Raw genomic sequence first — 18,620 nt, forward strand, 5'->3', positions numbered from 1 at the left:
GGGGTGCTCTTACACTGCTTTCTAAGCACTGATGTGAATAATGTCCTATATGATCCTGCCGTTGGTTAGATGAGCATTTTGCATGTAGTGTATGGGGAGACCTAGCAGCTGCTCTCCACCCGCCTGGGGACATCTAAGAATTGGTCAAACTACAGATGGGGGGGAACTGCAGAATGCAAGTCATTTGGCCATAAATAGCAGTAAACGTTATGTGCTATTGCAAAGTTTTTTGAAAGGTGATGAACACCTTTAGTTCCTAGTATACGTGTTGGTGGCTTTCTGCTCCATAAAGAACAGTGTGCACACAATTATTTTGCGGATCAGTCTAACGGACCCGTTTTAATGCAGGGATTCACCCACTGAAGTGAATAGGTCTGTGAAAACGCGGAGGCTCACACAGTGTAACAGTGATCTTTATAACCATATACTATACTTATGAATGCAGTTTGTGGCGACCTATACACGTCTTCCCGCAGGTGTATGGGGCAGATCTTTAGTGAGTGCGCGGGTCGCTGTTCAGCACGTGACCGTAATAACAAATCTCTCATAATCTGGTTGTTTCTCCAGGTTCTGGCTGCTTATATCTCTTTCCCGTGTGTGTGTCCCTGCTTTCTAACCTTGGTTTATGATGGAGCTTTATGTACATGCAACTAGGAAACCTTGTCTAATTGTACAATGGATGTGACTATGTGTAGAGCTCTGACAAGTCCATAGTATCTCCATTAAAGGACACCTGTCATCAGGTCTGTGTCGCCTCTACCTGTTGGAGCAGCTCACAAGGATCCATCCCAGCCTTTATCTAGTCAATTCATACATGAATTATTATAAAATCATATTTTCTTTATGTAAATCAGACTGGTCACATGGTCAGAGGCAGTGATGTCACTCCTGTTACCCCTCCCCTCCCCTCCACCTGCTCAGGTCTGTGTGTAATGTATAGTAAAGCATTGCTAGTGTCTGTGCTTTATCTGCTGACATGCTGCATCCTCCTAATACACATGTGTGACACAGACATCAGCTACACATGTACCTGACATGTTCTGCTATAACATGGCTGCCTGGAGCTGTTGTATCTTACGCCCGCACACACGCTGCAGGGGGCGCCAGCACCAGGAAGCACGTGGAGGAGCCATTACACCATTATACCTCACACCATTATACAGGCTGTCAATCAAGCACTGGGGGTGTGGCTGTACCTCCCACTCATGAATAAGCCGGACAGCTTGAATATGCTAATGACTCATTGGACATTTCACAGGTCATTTGCATACAGCTTTAGGACCTCATTGCTTAGGTTTACAGGCATGTAGAGGGACAATGAAGGGATAGAGGCAATGCTCTCTAATGGCAGTTTATGAAAATATATTTAGATTAGGGGGGTTATTTTGCATGACGCGTTGTCTTTAAGTTAATGTTTTATTGACCAAGTAAATGATGACATGTGAAAAACATAGCAAGTTCTTGGAGAAAGGATTGGAAAGGTTTGTGGAAAGGTTTGGGTTGTAATGAAAGCCCTTCCTGCCGCAGGTTGATTGTAGGCAGCGTTACTGTATCCCAAAACTGTGTAATGAGGTTGGTATCTAAAATATTTTGGCAGTAGCTTAAAGGGATTGTCTGGAGTTTGAAAACATGTCTGCTTTCTTCTTTCTATAAAAATGCCACATCTGACCCTGGTTTGTCCGTATTGCAACTTGGCTCCATTCATCTCTATGCTGAGAGGCTTCACTTTACATATCCATAAAGCAGAACTTTTAATAGAAGTATATTGGTAAATTGCCTAATAAAGTATCGTGATCACACACTACAAAAACATGAGGAAAGTGGTCAATCCCTTTATCTTGCATGTATGGCCAGCTTTAATGGCATCCACACCCCCACCCAAACCTCGGTTAGACCTAACCCTTCTTTCAATTTTTGGTTGTAGTGGCTAATGTTAATGGTGTACCACGGCATAGATCCACACACGGTGGTCCATTACTCTCCTTTGTGCCAAGCAACTTCCAGTCTTAAGAGATGGTGGTTTGTTTTTTTTTTTTTTGTTTTTTTTTATTGTTTTGTTTTATTGTTTAGTGCAATACCCTCTCCTATAGCCTCCTGATCCAAAACTCTAAATTTTCTTCATAGACCTAGTTTATTTAAAAAAAAAATAATAATAATAATAAATTAAATCTAGTTACTACTGGATAAAGGCTATGTTGTACTATGATACATTGGGGGACATGTATCTTTACTTTGACTTTTATTTTTTTATTTTTATTTTTTTTTTAAGTTTCTTCTTTTTGGGATTTTTTTCCATATTTTTAGCTTTTCCTCCATATCTGCTAGGGTCTTGCGAAGTTTGCAATGTTCCCAATGTAACTTTACAAGACATATGTTTTCTTTTGATTTGCAGCTTCTTCACCCCCCTATTTTTGAGCAAATTGAGATGCTTTTCAGACGTAAATAAAAGTACAACTGACCCATGCTTACTTCAATACATACTCCTAAAAAGTCGCAAAGAAACTTGCACCACAAAAATAAATATCTCCCTCCTATTGAGCTATATAACTATTTGTACTCTGTAATGTAGTATAATATTTGTAGATGTCCCCTATGATTTGTAAAGCGCTGCAGAATTTGGCGCTATATAAATAAAGATTATTTCATATATATCCTGTGTATCTTAGACTGAGATACATAAAGAACATGTGCCGACGGCAGACAACTCAGCAGAAATGCAACGATACGTGTTCCCCATTGAGTTAGTAACTGTGCTCAATAAGCTCCCCCTAGTGGTGACTTCTACCTAGTTAATCTTTTTTCATTCCATGTCTGTGTAGATTATTTGGAACTGTTAGCCAAATCTCTCTCCAACCTCTAGCAATGTATTGGAAAATTAATTTACTAATAATTTGTGACTTGATTTTAGGTGCAAACTGTATTCAAGTTGTGTTTTTTTGTTTTTCTTCTAAATACGTGTAAAGATTATTTTGGACAAAGGTGAGCTCCTTAAATGGGGTGTCCTATAGACAAGATGTATCGCCTATTCTACCACTGCGTCCAGTGTCCACATCGGTGGTGATAGTGCTGCTCCATTCATTGCAAAGGGGCGGCATCATAGATAATCACCCAGTTTATAATGACTTCTCTTCTTGTGATCAGTAGGAGGCAGGGTTCCAGCAATATGATAGTCATCTCCATATCCACAGGGTTTCCTCATAGGAAACCCCCTTTAAAGACATAATACACTCCAGTTTTCTTCCATAAGTATTCCTCCTCATATTTACCCATCGTGTTGGGTCACTGGTTGGTCTCCAAGAGAAAAGAATATACAGCAATGAGGAATATTCTCTATATTACATCGCCCTTTCTGCACTCTAGAGCTGCAGAGTTGCCCTTTAATGTAAGCGTGTAGTCTACCGGAGAGCGGCCACAGTATAGGGGCACGTGCATGTTTGCTATTGATCCTCATATTGCTGTCTTATCATGGACGGATCAGGAGAACCTCCGCTGTATAGTATAACGTGTGCTCTTGTTATGTCATGTCCTTTGAAAAGTGCCTTACCATGTAAATACCTGTATTTGTATATTCTTGACAAGCATCTACTGATAGTGACAAGATACTGTGTAGTACTATGTATCGCTATGTATTACGTGTATGTAGGTAAGTGTAGTTGTACTAGGCATGAAGGCTTATTTATAGTGGTATGTAACATTTACATGCATTTATTTCACTTCTGCCGTGGGGCTTTAGCTACGACTTTCTCATGTAAGCTTTACTAGGGGTGGCTGAAGCTCTGGGTACTTGTAGATATGATGGTAGATTGTCGTGTTTTTCCTACAGCGAAGGGAGAAGTGTACAACTATAGTGCAACCGATTGTCTACTGTACAGCATCCATTTATTAACACTGATGGTAATTACTTTTTTTAATTAAAATATTACAACATATTTACTCCTGTTTTGTACTGTTTATTGGGAACATTGGCTCTTAAGAGTAAAAAAAAAAAAAAAATAGAACTCTGACAAGTTTTATTCTATGGCCAGATATAGTGTAAGTCGTGGTGAAGGTAATTGGACCTGCAGGGTTTGAAATAGATGTAGGAGTGGGGTGCCACCTTGTCACCCAATCGGGTGGCCCAACTTTTGTGTCATTTTAATTGAATTTATTATGAAGACCTATAAACACGTATGCATGGTAGACAATACACCAGAATGTGCCTGGCAAGATTTTATAAACGTACAACAAAACCCAAACTAGACCGGCACAGCACCACCATCCCCCAACAGAAATGTGACTACAAAGCAATAAGGGAATTACCATACATGGCACCACCTACTCTAAGTAGCTCACATATTTGTTCTGGCAGAAGATAGGACAGTTATTGTCGGATTTGCAGTAGTGCTCCAGAGGGCATCTCCGGACAGTCCAACCACAGACCTCAGATTGCCTCGAATTTGCCCTTCGCTTAAGGTATACGCCATATTCTAAATGTATAATATTGTTCATCCTCTCTTTGTGTTCCCCCGTAGTGGGATTAGGTGAAGCGTGCCAATGAAACAAACAATTTCCTTACAAGCTTAATAAAGTGGCCTCTAAATACCCAAAGCTGTGTGATCGTCCTGTATGTGCTCCGACAGTATGCCCAAAAAGCAGATCCTCGGGTTGGCATCTAAACAGATATGAAATACCCGATGTAACATTAAAAATTCCCCTCTTATAACCCTCCATTTTCCCGCACTCCCACATCATAAGAAGCATGTGCGCATTGTTCTGCTTACATCTGGGGCAAGTAGAATCAGATCTTGTACCATATCTGTGTATAGCATCGCTGGTGTTTTGTAGACTGTAAATTATGAAGAATTGTGAGACCATGCTAGAACTATTTCCAACCTACTTCTCCATTCATGATCACTGATGGGGCCCACATTTTCCTCTCACTTAGACCAGTTTCCTTAGGCTTGCTGTGCTAAGAATTCACCCAAAAACCATGAATACAGGAAAGATCTCACATCTACAGAATCCTCTTGATCCACAATGTAGTTTAATTACAGATTGGACTGGAGGGTTGAGGGAACAACTTGTATATTATGTGATCATGCAATCACCCCTTTCCTTTTCCATAGGCTGGTGCCACACGCACCGCAAAAGCCACAAAAAGAACAGAGGCATGAAAAATAGATCAAGCAAATAATATCTTTATTAATAGAAAAATACACCACAAAACAAGCTTAAAAACCTTTAAAAATTGTGAACAAAGTCACAAATGAATGACATCCTTGGGAAAGTGCTTGACACATGATAATGTGCACTGTTCCCGGAACTCCAGCTCCCCCTACTGGCCACAATATAGTATACAACAATGTACAGAAATAAATATAAATGGTGAGCTAATCAAATCTTTTGACAAGTCCATACAAATGCAGGATAACAACAAAAAGAGGGGTGAAACACAATAATGGATGGACACACAATTCAAGGATCAGCACAAAACCATGTACAGATAAGAAAGCTGTATACCTAAATGCTCAGGCCATGAGAGCGGGGTGCTTCCTCAGAGGACCCCTGATGCTAGAATTGCTGTGTTGGCACTTTGCAATAAATAAGTGGGTCTGGTTTGAATTATGGGCACTCGGTCACTAAATGGTTCGCCATCACTGCTCTAGGAGAAGACCCTTGGGGTTCTGCTATGTTTTGAGGGGGACCTGGGTGTGTAGCAATCCTTAGGGTACAAGTTACGTGAGGGGAAAGACAAGGTGTTGGTGGGACTGCTGGCTGGATAAGGAGGAGTCTTGGAGAAGTGGGGGTGCAGCTGGGTAAGGAGGAGGCTTGGAGAAGTGGGGGTGCAGCTGGGTAAGGAGAAGGCTTGGAGAAGTGGGGGTGCAGCTGGGTAAGGAGAAGGCTTGGAAAAGTGAGGATGCAGTTGGGTAAGGAGGAGGCTTGGAAAAGTGAGGAGGCTTGGAGAAGTGAGGATGCAGTTGGGTAAGGAGAATCTTGGAGAAGTGGGGGTGCAGCTGGGTAAGGAGGAGGCTTGGAGAAGTGGGGGTGCAGCTGGGTAAGGAGGAGACTTGGAGAAGTGGGGGTGCAGTTGGGTAAGGAAGAGTTTTGGAGAAGTGGGGGTGCAGCTGTGTAAGGAGGAGGCTTGGAGAAGTGGGGGTGCAGCTGGGTAAGTAGGAGGAGACATGGCTCCTGGTTGTGGGTGGCCTACATCATATTCCCTAAACACAAAGTATCTCTGCCCTGAACTCCTGCTGTCCATATAAAGGATCCCTGCGTGCAAAGAGGCAAATGAGAAAGTGTGTGGCCCATATTACAGTACACAGGTGGACATCAGCGGGTGAGATGATGTTCTTATGAGCGGCCGCACTCTATAACTTGTGTCGGGGCCGCTGGACTCATTCACAGTATGACACATTTTCTTTAGCTATCACCCTGTCCTCAAATACAGGAGTGTGCATGAGGCCTAAACCATAGAAACGTGTACATCTCAGCCTCTCCTATTACATCCTGCTCACATTCACTTCCACACCTATAACACTTCCAGCTGCAGTAATCCTGCATGATGTGCACATCGCTATCTCCGGACAACGTGTTTAGAATGGACATTAATCATTGACCCGTTTCAAAGTCCAGGTTTTAGTGTTTATTTTTTCCCCATCAGTTCCTAGAGTTGAGTCACAGAGATAATTCCTACTTATCTCCTGCACCCAGGGCTTCCCTGAGGTCAGGCACTAGGGGAACAGGTTCATATGACCACAACTTTACACCGAACTCCAAATCTGCTCCAGTTCTAGACGAGTGATTTTCAACCTTTTTTGAGCTGCGGCACACTTTTTATACTTAGAAAATCCTGGGGCACACCACCAACCAAAACAGCACAAAATGACACTAAAACAGTCATATAGTTAATAATATAGATTCTAAATTTATTTTACTCAGTGTGAAACCTGGGCCTGTTTCGATAAACACAAAAGGGATATCCTGGCAGGAATGGTGGAAAGACACACACGAAGCTCTTCCTCAACAGTTCTCAGTTTCTCCCTGTTTTTAGTATATGGTGCTGATTATTCTGTGGCTCATATACTGCAATATAAAGGGGTACAATGAGAAGTACTATGGCCATGAGGCCAGAGTACAAGTGCCAGATCGTATACTCAGCATAGTACTCCAGCCTCATGACTATAGTATTTCTCATTTTACATTTCTCATTGTTATATGCAGTATACTGCTGGAGTACTAAAAGTACCAGCAGAGTATTCTGCCAACAGTTCATATACTCAGGCAAAAGCTCATATAGTCAGCATTATTGGCGGGCATTACCTTGGCGGTGGGCAAATGCGAGAGTCTCTCTGCTCTCAGGATGATGCGCCGGCCTCGGTGACGTCATTTTGTCGTGCGAAGTTCAAAGCTTGCGCATGTGTTATTGTACACGTCTCCTACATTGTAAGAATCCGTGACTGCGCATCGCCGGGAATCAAAACACAGGGGGCACCATAGTTTGGGGAACTTTCCCCGCGGCACACCCGACCATGTGTCGCGGCACACTTGTGAAAATCACTGACTATAAGCGTCCGTGCAGTCTCATGCACAATTGATAACGGTCACACAGCGAGTTCTTGGTCCGTTTTTAAAAGAACTGAAAACGCATGGTTAATATACAAAACGCTTGCGTTTTCAATCCGATCCAAGAACACACTGTGTGACAGCACCCTAAAATGGACTCCCCTTCTTTATCTGATAGCAGAGATTCTGTCGTCTCCAGATAGGTTTAGTTGGAGACTAAACATCAGGCACGTGAAGTCAAATTTGTCTGAAAATTCACATTCTGCTTGAAAGTGAGATCAGTATTCGGCAGCACCCTACACTGGCCCCCTCTGCGCTCCCTCCTCCAGATCTGGCACCTGCTATTTTCACATGGAGAGGGGTATTCCGGAGGGGGGGATTGCCTCTGCACAATTTACAGCTACCAAGGCCTATTCCAGCATTCCCTGAGGACAAGTTCACACTCTGCGTTTTTTACATAACATTTTAACATAATTGCACCCAAATTGACTTATACAACCATTTTGCACAGTTAGCAAGGAGTGAGCTTTACACTGATGAACCTGATTTATCTTAAAAATTCAAAAAGTTGTAATTTCCCCCGCAAATAAACTCCAATCACGAGCAAAACACGGTAGTTAGAGGCGGGTGTTAGTGTATGGAGAGAACGCAACGTGTGAGATGTCACAATATATCCCCCACGGCACCACAACATTATAGTACATTGTGCTGCGCAAAGAGGTTAAATGCCCCCAACCTTCAGCATTGTACACACCATGGGGGTCACATATCTCAGTCTGATGCGCCTTTTTTGGTTGTATTTAAGTGACTTCTTGAGCACATTGGGGTATTTGCACAATTTTTTGTTCCTTTTTCCAGCAGTTCGCCGGAGTTCGCCGTGTACCAGTTTCCTGGTTTGCGCCTAATTTGTCTTTGTATTTCTCCTGCTTCCAGATGTTTGTGGCTTATTTAACATTGATTTGTGCCTATATGGGTGCAAATAATTGCACAATAACGCGCCAGTCCTGACCATGCTTAGGAAAGGCAATGGTGTGATTTGCGCAACATAATTGCGCCTTTTTAACAATTTGCGCCTAATAAGGCACAAAAAACTTTATTTGACAAAGACAAATCAGGTGCAAAAAATAAACTCACAAAAGGCACAAAAGAGTTCAGAGAAGGGGGAAATAAGATAAATGACTCCCCCCCCCCAATGTGTGATAGCAATCTCAGGGGCCTTCACATGTTTTTTTACTAATGTCATATTTACATGTAAAAATTGTGTGAACATCACATTCACATCACCGTGGTGGTAATACTGCGTATACATGTTGTTAACACAATGTTAACATAAGATAAACACATTTGTGAACATGTCCTTACAGCTGGAATAATCATAGTATCATAGTATCATAGTATCATAGTATATAAGGCTGGAAGGAGACGCAAGTCCATCAAGTCCAACCTTCAAGAATTAAATAAATGTTTTATCCCCATAACCCGTGATATTTTTTCTCTCCAGAAAGTCATCCAGGCTTCTCTTGAACATGTACATAGAGTCCGCCATAACAACCTCCTGCGGCAGAGAGTTCCATAGTCTCACTGCTCTTACAGTAAAGAACCTTTGTCTATGGTGATGGTAAAATCGCCTCTCCTCTAGGCGTAGAGGATGCCCCCTTGTCCTGGTCACAGGCCTAGGTATAAAAAGATCTTTGGAGAGATCCTTGTACTGTCCGTTCAGGTATTTGTACATTGTAATGAGGTCTCCCCTCAGTCGTCTTTTTTCTAAACTGAATAATCCCAAATTTTGTAATCTGTCAGTGTATTCTAATCCCCCCATTCCCCTAATAATCCTGGTTGCTCTCCTCTGCACCCGTTCCAGCTCTACTATATCCTTTTTATACACTGGTGCCCAAAACTGTACACAATATTCCATGTGTGGTCTGACCAGGGATTTGTATAAGGGCAAAACTATGTCTTTATCATGAGAATCTATTCCTCTCTTGATACATCCCATTATTTTATTTGCTTTAGCAGCAGCCGCCTGGCTCTGGTCACTAAAATTAAGTTTACCATCCACCAATACGCCCAAGTCCTTTTCAGCTTCAGTTTTACTAAGTAATTGACCGTTTAGAACATAATTATACTTTTTGTTTCCATGGCCCAAGTGCATAACTTTACATTTATCTACATTAAACCTCATCAACCATTTCTCTGCCCATCCCTCAAGCTTCCACAAATCCCTCTGTAATGCTAAACTATCGACCTCAGTATTTATTACTTTACACAGCTTAGTATCATCTGCAAATATTGAAACTTGACTGTGTAAACCCACTACAAGGTCATTAATAAAAATATTAAAAAGAAGTGGCCCCAATACTGACCCCTGTGGCACTCCACTGGTAACATCAACCCAATCTGAGAATGTGCCATTAATGACCACCCTCTGTTTTCTATCACTAAGCCAATTACTTACCCAGATACACAGATTTTCTCCTATTCCCAGCAGTCTCATTTTATATACCAACCTTTTATGTGGCACGGTGTCAAATGCCTTTGAGAAGTCCAGATATACAACATCCACAGCGTCCCCCAGATCCAGTCTTGAACTTACCTCCTCGTAGAAACCAATCAGATTAGTCTGACAGGACCGATCTCTCATAAACCCATGCTGACGCTGGGTTATAAGGTTGTGCACAGTGAGATACTCCAGGATAGCATCTCTAATAAACCCCTCAAATATTTTCCCCACCACAGCAGTTAGACTTACGGGTCTGTAGTTTCCAGGATCGCTATTTGATCCTTTTTTGTATATTGGTACCACATTTGCTATGCGCCATTCCTGTGGAACATAACCAGTCCTCAGTGAATCTTCAAATATTAAAAATAACGGTCTGTCTATCACCGTACATAATTCATGCAGAACCCGGGGGTGTATGCCATCTGGCCCCGGTGATTTATCTATCTTAGTGGTTGCGAGGCGGCGCCGTACCTCTTCCTGGGTTAAACTGTTGACATTATAAAAAGAATTAACATTATTCCTCATTGTGTCTTCCACCAGGGGATTTTCCTGGGTAAAGACAGTTGAGAAGGCGACATTCAGTAGATTGGCCCTTTCCTCGTCTCCTTCCACCATGACCCCCATGTTATTTCTAAGGGGACCCACACTCTCTGTTTTTAGTTTCTTATCATTTATATACTTGAAAAATAATTTGGGATTATTTTTGCTCTCCCTGGCAATATTTCTCTCAGTCTCTATTTTTGCGGCCTTTATCTGCTTTTTACAGTATTTATTTTTCTCTCTATAATCCTGTAATGCCTCATCGCTACCTTCACGTTTTAGCACCTTAAACGCTTTATCTTTCTCGCTTATTGCTTTCCTTACAAGACTAGTTAGCCACATAGGGTTTTTCTTGTTCCTTTTATGCTTTTTCCCATAAGGTATGTGTTTCTCACAGGACTTTTTCAGAATATATGAGAAAAAGTCCCATTTTTGGGGGGGGCTTTTGTCCTTGAGAGCATTATCCCAGTCTATGCCTTTAAGGTCTTCCCTTAGTTGCTGAAAATTTGCCCTCCTGAAGTTTAGAGTGTTGGTTGCCCCTTCACTAACGTGCTTAGTAAAGCGTAATACAAAATCAATGATATTATGATCACTATTCCCCAGGTTCCCCCCAACCTGTAGTTTTGATATCCTATCAGGTCTGTTGGTAAGGATAAGGTCCAGCAGTGCCCCCCCTCTTGTTGGCTCCAGGACTAGTTGCGACAGGTAATTGTCTTTTGTTGTTGACAAGAACCTGCAACCTTTGAAGGACCTGCATGTTTCTGCCCCCCAGTCAATATCTGGGTAATTGAAGTCCCCCATGATAAGTACTTCACCTTGCTTTGAAGCCGCATCCATTTCACTTATCAGCATTTCCTCTGCTGCCTCCATTATATTCGGAGCCTTATAACAAACCCCTAGTAATATTTTATTTTTATTTTTCCCTCCTCTTATCTCCACCCATAGGGACTCCACATTTGCGTTACTTATGTCATCTCGCAGGACGGGCTTGAGGCAAGAATTCACATATAAACAAACCCCTCCCCCTTTTTTATTTATACGATCCTTTCTAAAAAGACTATAACCATCTATAGTAACAGCCCAGTCATAGCTACTGTCCAGCCATGTCTCGCTGATACCCACTATATCATATTTCCGTTCCAACATCAAGAGTTCCAGTTCCTCCATTTTGTTTGTGAGGCTTCTGGCATTTGTGTACATACACTTTATATGCTTTTCCCTGTCCGTATTCCTTTTGTCCTTATTCCCCAATCTCATTCCAGCCCCCCTTCCTCCCCCATGGACTATGACCCTTCCCAGCTCTCTATGTACACCGTCTATTTGCCCTGCACAAGTGTAATTGCCCTCCCCCCAGGTCTCTAGTTTAAACACTCCTCCAACCTTCTAGCCATTTTTTCCCCTAAAACAGCGGCCCCCTCCCCATTGAGGTGCAGCCCATCCCTACTGTAGAGCCTGTAGCCCACAGAAAAGTCATCCCAGTTCTCCATGAACCCAAACCCCTCCTTCCTACACCAACTTTTGAGCCACTTATTTACCTCCCTGATCTCCCGCTGCCTTTCTGGTGTGGCACGTGGTACAGGTAGTATTTCGGAGAAAATTACCTTTGAGGTCCTTGCCCTGAGCTTATGGCCTAAATCTCTGAAATCATTTTTAAGGACCTTCCACCTACCTGTTACTTTGTCATTAGTGCCAATGTGGACCATGACCGCTGGTTCCTCACCAGCCCCTCCCAGTAATCCGTCAACCCGATCCGCAACATGCCGAACCCGAGCACCCGGCAGACAACACACTGTTCGGTATGCACGGTCTTTGTGACAGATTGCCCTGTGTGTTCCCCTAATAATGGAATCTCCCACTACCAGCACCTGTCTGACCTTGCCTGTGCTCCCATTACCCTTCTTACTGGAGCAGACAGTCCCCTGGTTGCTAGCGGCCACGTCTTTCTGCAGCATTGCTACCCCAGAGCTGATATCCCCCTCATCCACCAGCCTGGCAAACTTATTGGGGTGCACCAGATCAGGACTAGACTCTCTACAACTCTTCCCTCTACCCCGCCTTCTACATGTTACCCAACTAGCTGCCCCCTCATTCTGCACCTCCATACTTCCCTCCCCACAACCATCTTCCCCAGAGAGTTTGTGCTCCAGGAGCAGCAAACTTTGTTCCATATTATCAGGGCAGCCATCAGGAAATTCGGGGCCCCATACAGCAAAAGTGTCTGGGCCCCAACACACCCCAAAACCGAACAAGCCTCCTGCCCCCCGCAGTGACCTTTCACAAACAGGGTTTGAGGCCTGTTGCTACGACAAGGCACACTCTTCTGGTAGATTGCCAATAGGAGTCATACTATTGAACGTCACGTGCAATTTTTCACATTTTCATAAAAAAAGCTAAATCCTGCTATTGAGGGACCTGCTCAGGTTTCAAGTCACTTTGAGAGGCCTAAATAAAGTAAAACCCCATAAATTACTCCATTATAGAAACTACACCCCTCAACGTACGTAAAACAACTTTTATGAAGTTTGTTAACCCTTTAATTGGTTTACAGGGGTTAAAACAAAATCGGATGCAATTTCGAAATTACATTTTATTTGGCTAAATTAATGTGTTTTTCATAAAATGTACAAATTCTCAGTGGATAAAATTCCAAAACGCTCCTCAAAATTTGATCCCCCATCTCTCCCGCGTATAACAATACCCCATATGTGGTGGTAACCTGCTGTATGGGCACACGCCAGGGCATTGAGGGGGAGCTGCGCCATTCAGAGCAGATTATGCATTGTCACTTTTTATTGGCTATACAATCTTTATTTTTTTGGCAATTTGGACATTTAAGGGCTTATTTTTTGCGACATGAGATGCACTTTACAAATACTTCATTTAAGTGGGTCTATAGCTTTTCGATGAGATTTTATTAACTCTTTAATGTATGGAGGAAAAGAAAATTGTCAATTTGGGGTTTCTTTTTTTTGCATATTTTGGGGGTCGTACACCATACACTAAAAATACTATAATATTTTCATTCTATAGATCACTACGATTACGGTGATACCTCATTTATATAGTTTTTCATTTATTTTTACAATTTTACTGGAGAAAAACTAATACAGAGGAAATCTTATTTGTTTCTGCATCGCCATCTTTTCGGGAACTTAACCTTAATATTTTTTGGTTGACAGAGCTAGTTTAGGGCTTATTTTTTACGTGTTGAGTTGTTCTTTCAATTGGTACCATTTTGGGGCACATAACTTTTTTTGATCACTTTTTAGAACATTTTTGTAAAGGGATTTTATGAAAATTTATATTTTTGGCGAGTTTTTCGGGTTTTGTTTTTACGGCGTTCACCGTACGGGTCCAATAATGTTTCTGACTTATTGTACAGATTGTTACGGACGCGGTGATACCAAATATGTGGGGGGTTTTGGTGATTTTCAGGTATTTTTACTTTATTAGATGTGTATAGGGAATGTTTGTGTTTAGGGGACTTTAACTCTATTTAATTAATTATTTTTATTAAAAATTGTGTTTATTCAGTGTTTTTAACTTTTTTTTCTTTACTTTTACAGGTTAGCTTGAACAAGTGATCCACTGATCACTTGTTCAAGCTATTCTTCACCTAATACAGTGTAATACAGATGTATTACACTGTATTATGTGAAACACTGAGCATGCTGCGCATGCTCAGTGTGTCACAGCCGGGTCCTGCCAGGAGGCACGGACCCGGCACCCGGAAGAAGATCGCGCAGCCCCGGGCACCGGCAGTCCCGGGGCTGCGATCAGAGCAGCGGGACCCCCCCGGTAAGCGCCGGGGGGGGTCCGAATCCTGTTAAATGCCCCTAGCACGCCGCGGTCAGCGCGACCGCGGCGTGTTAGGGGTTAACACCCGCGATCGGAGAAATCTCCGATCGCGGGTGTTAGAGGAGGGTGTCGGCTATAATATATAGCCGACACCCGCAGCTTCTGGCCCCGGCTCCATTCAGGAGCCGGGGCCAGAAGTTTGACGTACTATTACCGCATATTGCGGGAACGCACCTCCCGCCATGCAGTAATAGTACGTCAAATGTCGGGAAGGGGTTAACCAGCGGCCCCCGGCGCCTCCACCCCACACATATTGTGCAGCACAGACCGCACAGTCTGCGGCCCACCGGCCGGGCCCCCCCCCCCCCCCTAGTGTCTTAGAGTCCGGGCCCCATAGGGCAGTACCAGTTGTACTGCCCTATCGGCGGCCCTGCATATTATCAATTGCCCGCAGCCTTGAAACTTGCTCATTTAGATCCAGAATCTGGGCTTCCAGATGAGCAATTTTCACACACCCCACACAGCAGTATTCCCCCTCGAACGGCTGTTCAAGGAAAGCATACATGGCACAGGATGTACACCGTGTAGCAATGCCACTTATGGAGTCCATTATTCTAATGGGGATTACAATATAAATATGCACAGAAAGAATTTACAGTCAAAGTAACACAAAACACAGAAGTTACCTGCTAAAGCCCCTCAAACTTAAGTCCCTTAAACCTAAGTCACACTTAAGACACTGCACACACTTGGGATCAGTGCACACTCGCCGCCAAGCTCATACACTCGCTTTGCTAATGCTTTTTTTTAAAGTTATCGGCCACAAAAATCTGCAGAGCTCACTGCACAAGATGTAGGACTGTATGTGGTAGGATAATGTAACCATTCTGATACCAGCGCTCAGCTATTAGACTTCATTATAACAAAGCTCAAGTGCACTCGCTCCTCTCACTCCTATGCAAATAAGTACATTACCAGGGAGCAAACATGCAGTATCTCCCAGAGGCACACACATAACTCACACATAACACACACATCTCACATATAACTCACACATAACACACACACACATAACTCACACACAAAGAACACATAACACACACACAAAGCACACATAACTCACACACAAAGCACACATAACACACACACAAAGCACACATAACACACACACAACGCACATATAACTCACACATAACACACACACGTAACACACACATAACACACACACGTAACACACACATAACTCACACACAACGCACACGTAACACACACATAACTCACACGTAACACACACATAACTCACACACAACTCCCACACAACTCACATACAACTCACATACAACTCACACACAACACACACACAACACACACATAACTCACACATAACTCACATATAACTCACACATAACACACACGAAACACACACATAACTCACACACAACGCACATATAACTCACACATAACACACACGTAACGCACACACATTTCACACACATATAACACACACACAATACACACATAACTCACAAGACACACGTAATGTGCAAGTAACGCACACACATAACACACACACACGTAACACACACATAACCCACACATAACCCACACACAACACACACATAACTCACAAGACACACGTAATGTGCAAGTAACGCACACACAACGCACACACAGACAACACACACGTAACACAAACATAACTCACACATAACTCACACATAACACATTTTTGACGCATTACACTGGCTTCAGCCTTGATCACATGCTGAGGTTACATTGCGTTTTAGCAGATGCAGTGGAAATGCATTTTATCAAAGCCAAAGCCTTTGGAATACGTCAAAAACGCATCAGAAAACGTGACACATTGTGTGTAAGCGCTCTCAGAAGCTCGGTTGCGTTTTAACAAAGTGGTGAAGGCGATTGCTTTCAGATGATGTGGATTATGAAACGCATTCAGAGCCCTGACATTGACGGCGTTCACAACGTACATGTGTTTATCATCGCATTTTAAATGCAGCAAAAAAAACACAACTTATGAACACAGCGTGAGTGAGGGGAGCGGCCATGCAGCACATTATTGGGCCATTTCTCGTGTTTATAGACACATTGGCACATGCGCCACTGTCGGACTTTGCGCGCTCTTTCTAGTGGAAACTGCTTGCACAGGTATTTGGGAAGTGTCCGCACCACAAATGTGTCACACGCGACCGTTTTGTGGCGTAGCTGCATCATGCGACAAAAATTAGGGAGCGTTTTGGTGTTCATTTCGAACCGTGCACCAGATTTAACATGCAAAGTCTGTTGCACGCCCCATGTTCAAGGTGCACCACAAAAAAAGTTGGTGACCTCTGTCAGACCAGTGCAGGGAAGCGACAGATTCATGATTTCTGGCGCACAATCTTAATGAATCTGTCGCATTGAGCATTATTCACGGGAATAGTGAAGTTTCCACCAATCACATGCGATGCTAGTGCCTGGGGACAGTCCTGATTGGTTACCAATCACATGTATTTCTCTGGAAAAGAATATGGGATCAGGCTGAGGCTCACCCCTGTGGGTTGTAAGCACTAACAGTATGTGTGACAGCACCCTCAGGACCTGTTTACACCTATAATGAGCGTTGATAAGCAAATAAAGTATGTGCAGGGGCGGATTGGACTGCCACGGGCCCTGGGCTGTATGAATATTATAGTCTGGAATCACCTCCTACATATAGTACTAGAATCAGCTTCTAATAGAGGATGTGTCCCTTCTCCCTGATTTATAGCTGCGGTTTCAGGTCCCTTGGAGGACCTTCAGAGGTCCTGACATGGCTCTTGTGTACATGTGTATTGAGAGCAGGAACAGATTTCATGGGTGAAGGTCTTTCTCAGTATGACATTCGTTGGGAGCTGTGGATGGTCCTGGGCCCCCTAGAAGGATTGGGCCCCGGGCTACCACCCAAACAGCTTGTATTATAAGCCATTACTGGATTTGTCCTCTTATTTTTATTTTACAATATTTGTTCACTTTTTTAAATGACTAAACTAAAAGACAGAGTTATAAATGAATGTCCAGATAAGTTGATTGTGTATGTATGTATGTATATAATGGATACATCACATGTTCATATGTTTATGTGTTACGCATGTATATATGTACGTTATATTACATGTCCCTACCTGTGTATTGCGTTCATATCTATTATTATTATTATATTGTGTGTATAAATCTCTGTATCACATGTGTATATCCTCTGGTGTCTACATCTTCTGGTGTGAGGTGATGGCAGGCCATTTACATGTGTGTATATATGTTTGTACATCCTGTGGTGTATATACATGTGTGTACATCCTCTGGTGTGTACGGTCCATGTACATGTGTGTATACATGTGTACATGCTGTGGTGTGAGGTGATGGCGGGCCATGTACATGTGTGTATATATGTTTGCACATCCTGTGGTGTATATACATGTGTGTACATCCTCTGGTGTATATACATGTGTGTACATCCTGTGGTGTATATACATGTGTGTACATCCTCTGGTGTATATACATGTGTGTACATCCTCTGGTGTATATACATGTGTGTACATCCTCTGGTATTTACATGTGTACATCCTCTGGTGTATATACATGTGTGTACATCCTGTGGTGTATATACATGTGTGTACATCCTCTGGTGTATATACATGTGTGTACATCCTGTGGTGTATATACATGTGTGTACATCCTCTGGTGTATATACATGTGTGTACATCCTGTGGTGTATATACATGTGTGTACATCCTGTGGTGTATATACATGTGTGTACATCCTGTGGTGTATATACATGTGTGTACATCCTGTGGTGTATATACATGTGTGTACATCCTCTGGTGTATATACATGTGTGTACATCCTCTGGTGTATATACATGTGTGTACATCCTGTGGTGTATATACATGTGTGTACATCCTCTGGTGTATATACATGTGTGTATATCCTCTGGTGTATATACATGTGTGTATATCCTCTGGTGTATATACATGTGTGTATATCCTCTGGTGTATATACATGTGTGTACATCCTCTGGTGTATATACATGTGTACATCTTCTGGTGTATATACATGTGTGTACATCCTGTGGTGTATATACATGTGTGTACATCCTGTGGTGTATATACATGTGTACATCTTCTGGTGTATATACATGTGTGTACATCCTGTGGTGTATATACATGTGTGTATATCCTCTGGTGTATATACATGTGTGTACATC

The 18,620-nt window shown here is 42.7% G+C and overlaps 1 protein-coding gene across 2 annotated transcripts in view; it reads right to left on the reverse strand.

Annotated features, from left to right (window-relative positions):
- Positions 1-18,620, reverse strand: part of LOC140077158 (P2R1A-PPP2R2A-interacting phosphatase regulator 1-like) — a 981,687-nt gene that overhangs the window by 826,602 nt on the left and 136,465 nt on the right. The gene's annotated exons all lie outside the window — the stretch shown is intronic.

Source organism: Engystomops pustulosus, chromosome 9 (genome assembly GCF_040894005.1).
Source record: "Engystomops pustulosus chromosome 9, aEngPut4.maternal, whole genome shotgun sequence".
Lineage (NCBI taxonomy): Eukaryota > Metazoa > Chordata > Amphibia > Anura > Leptodactylidae > Engystomops > Engystomops pustulosus.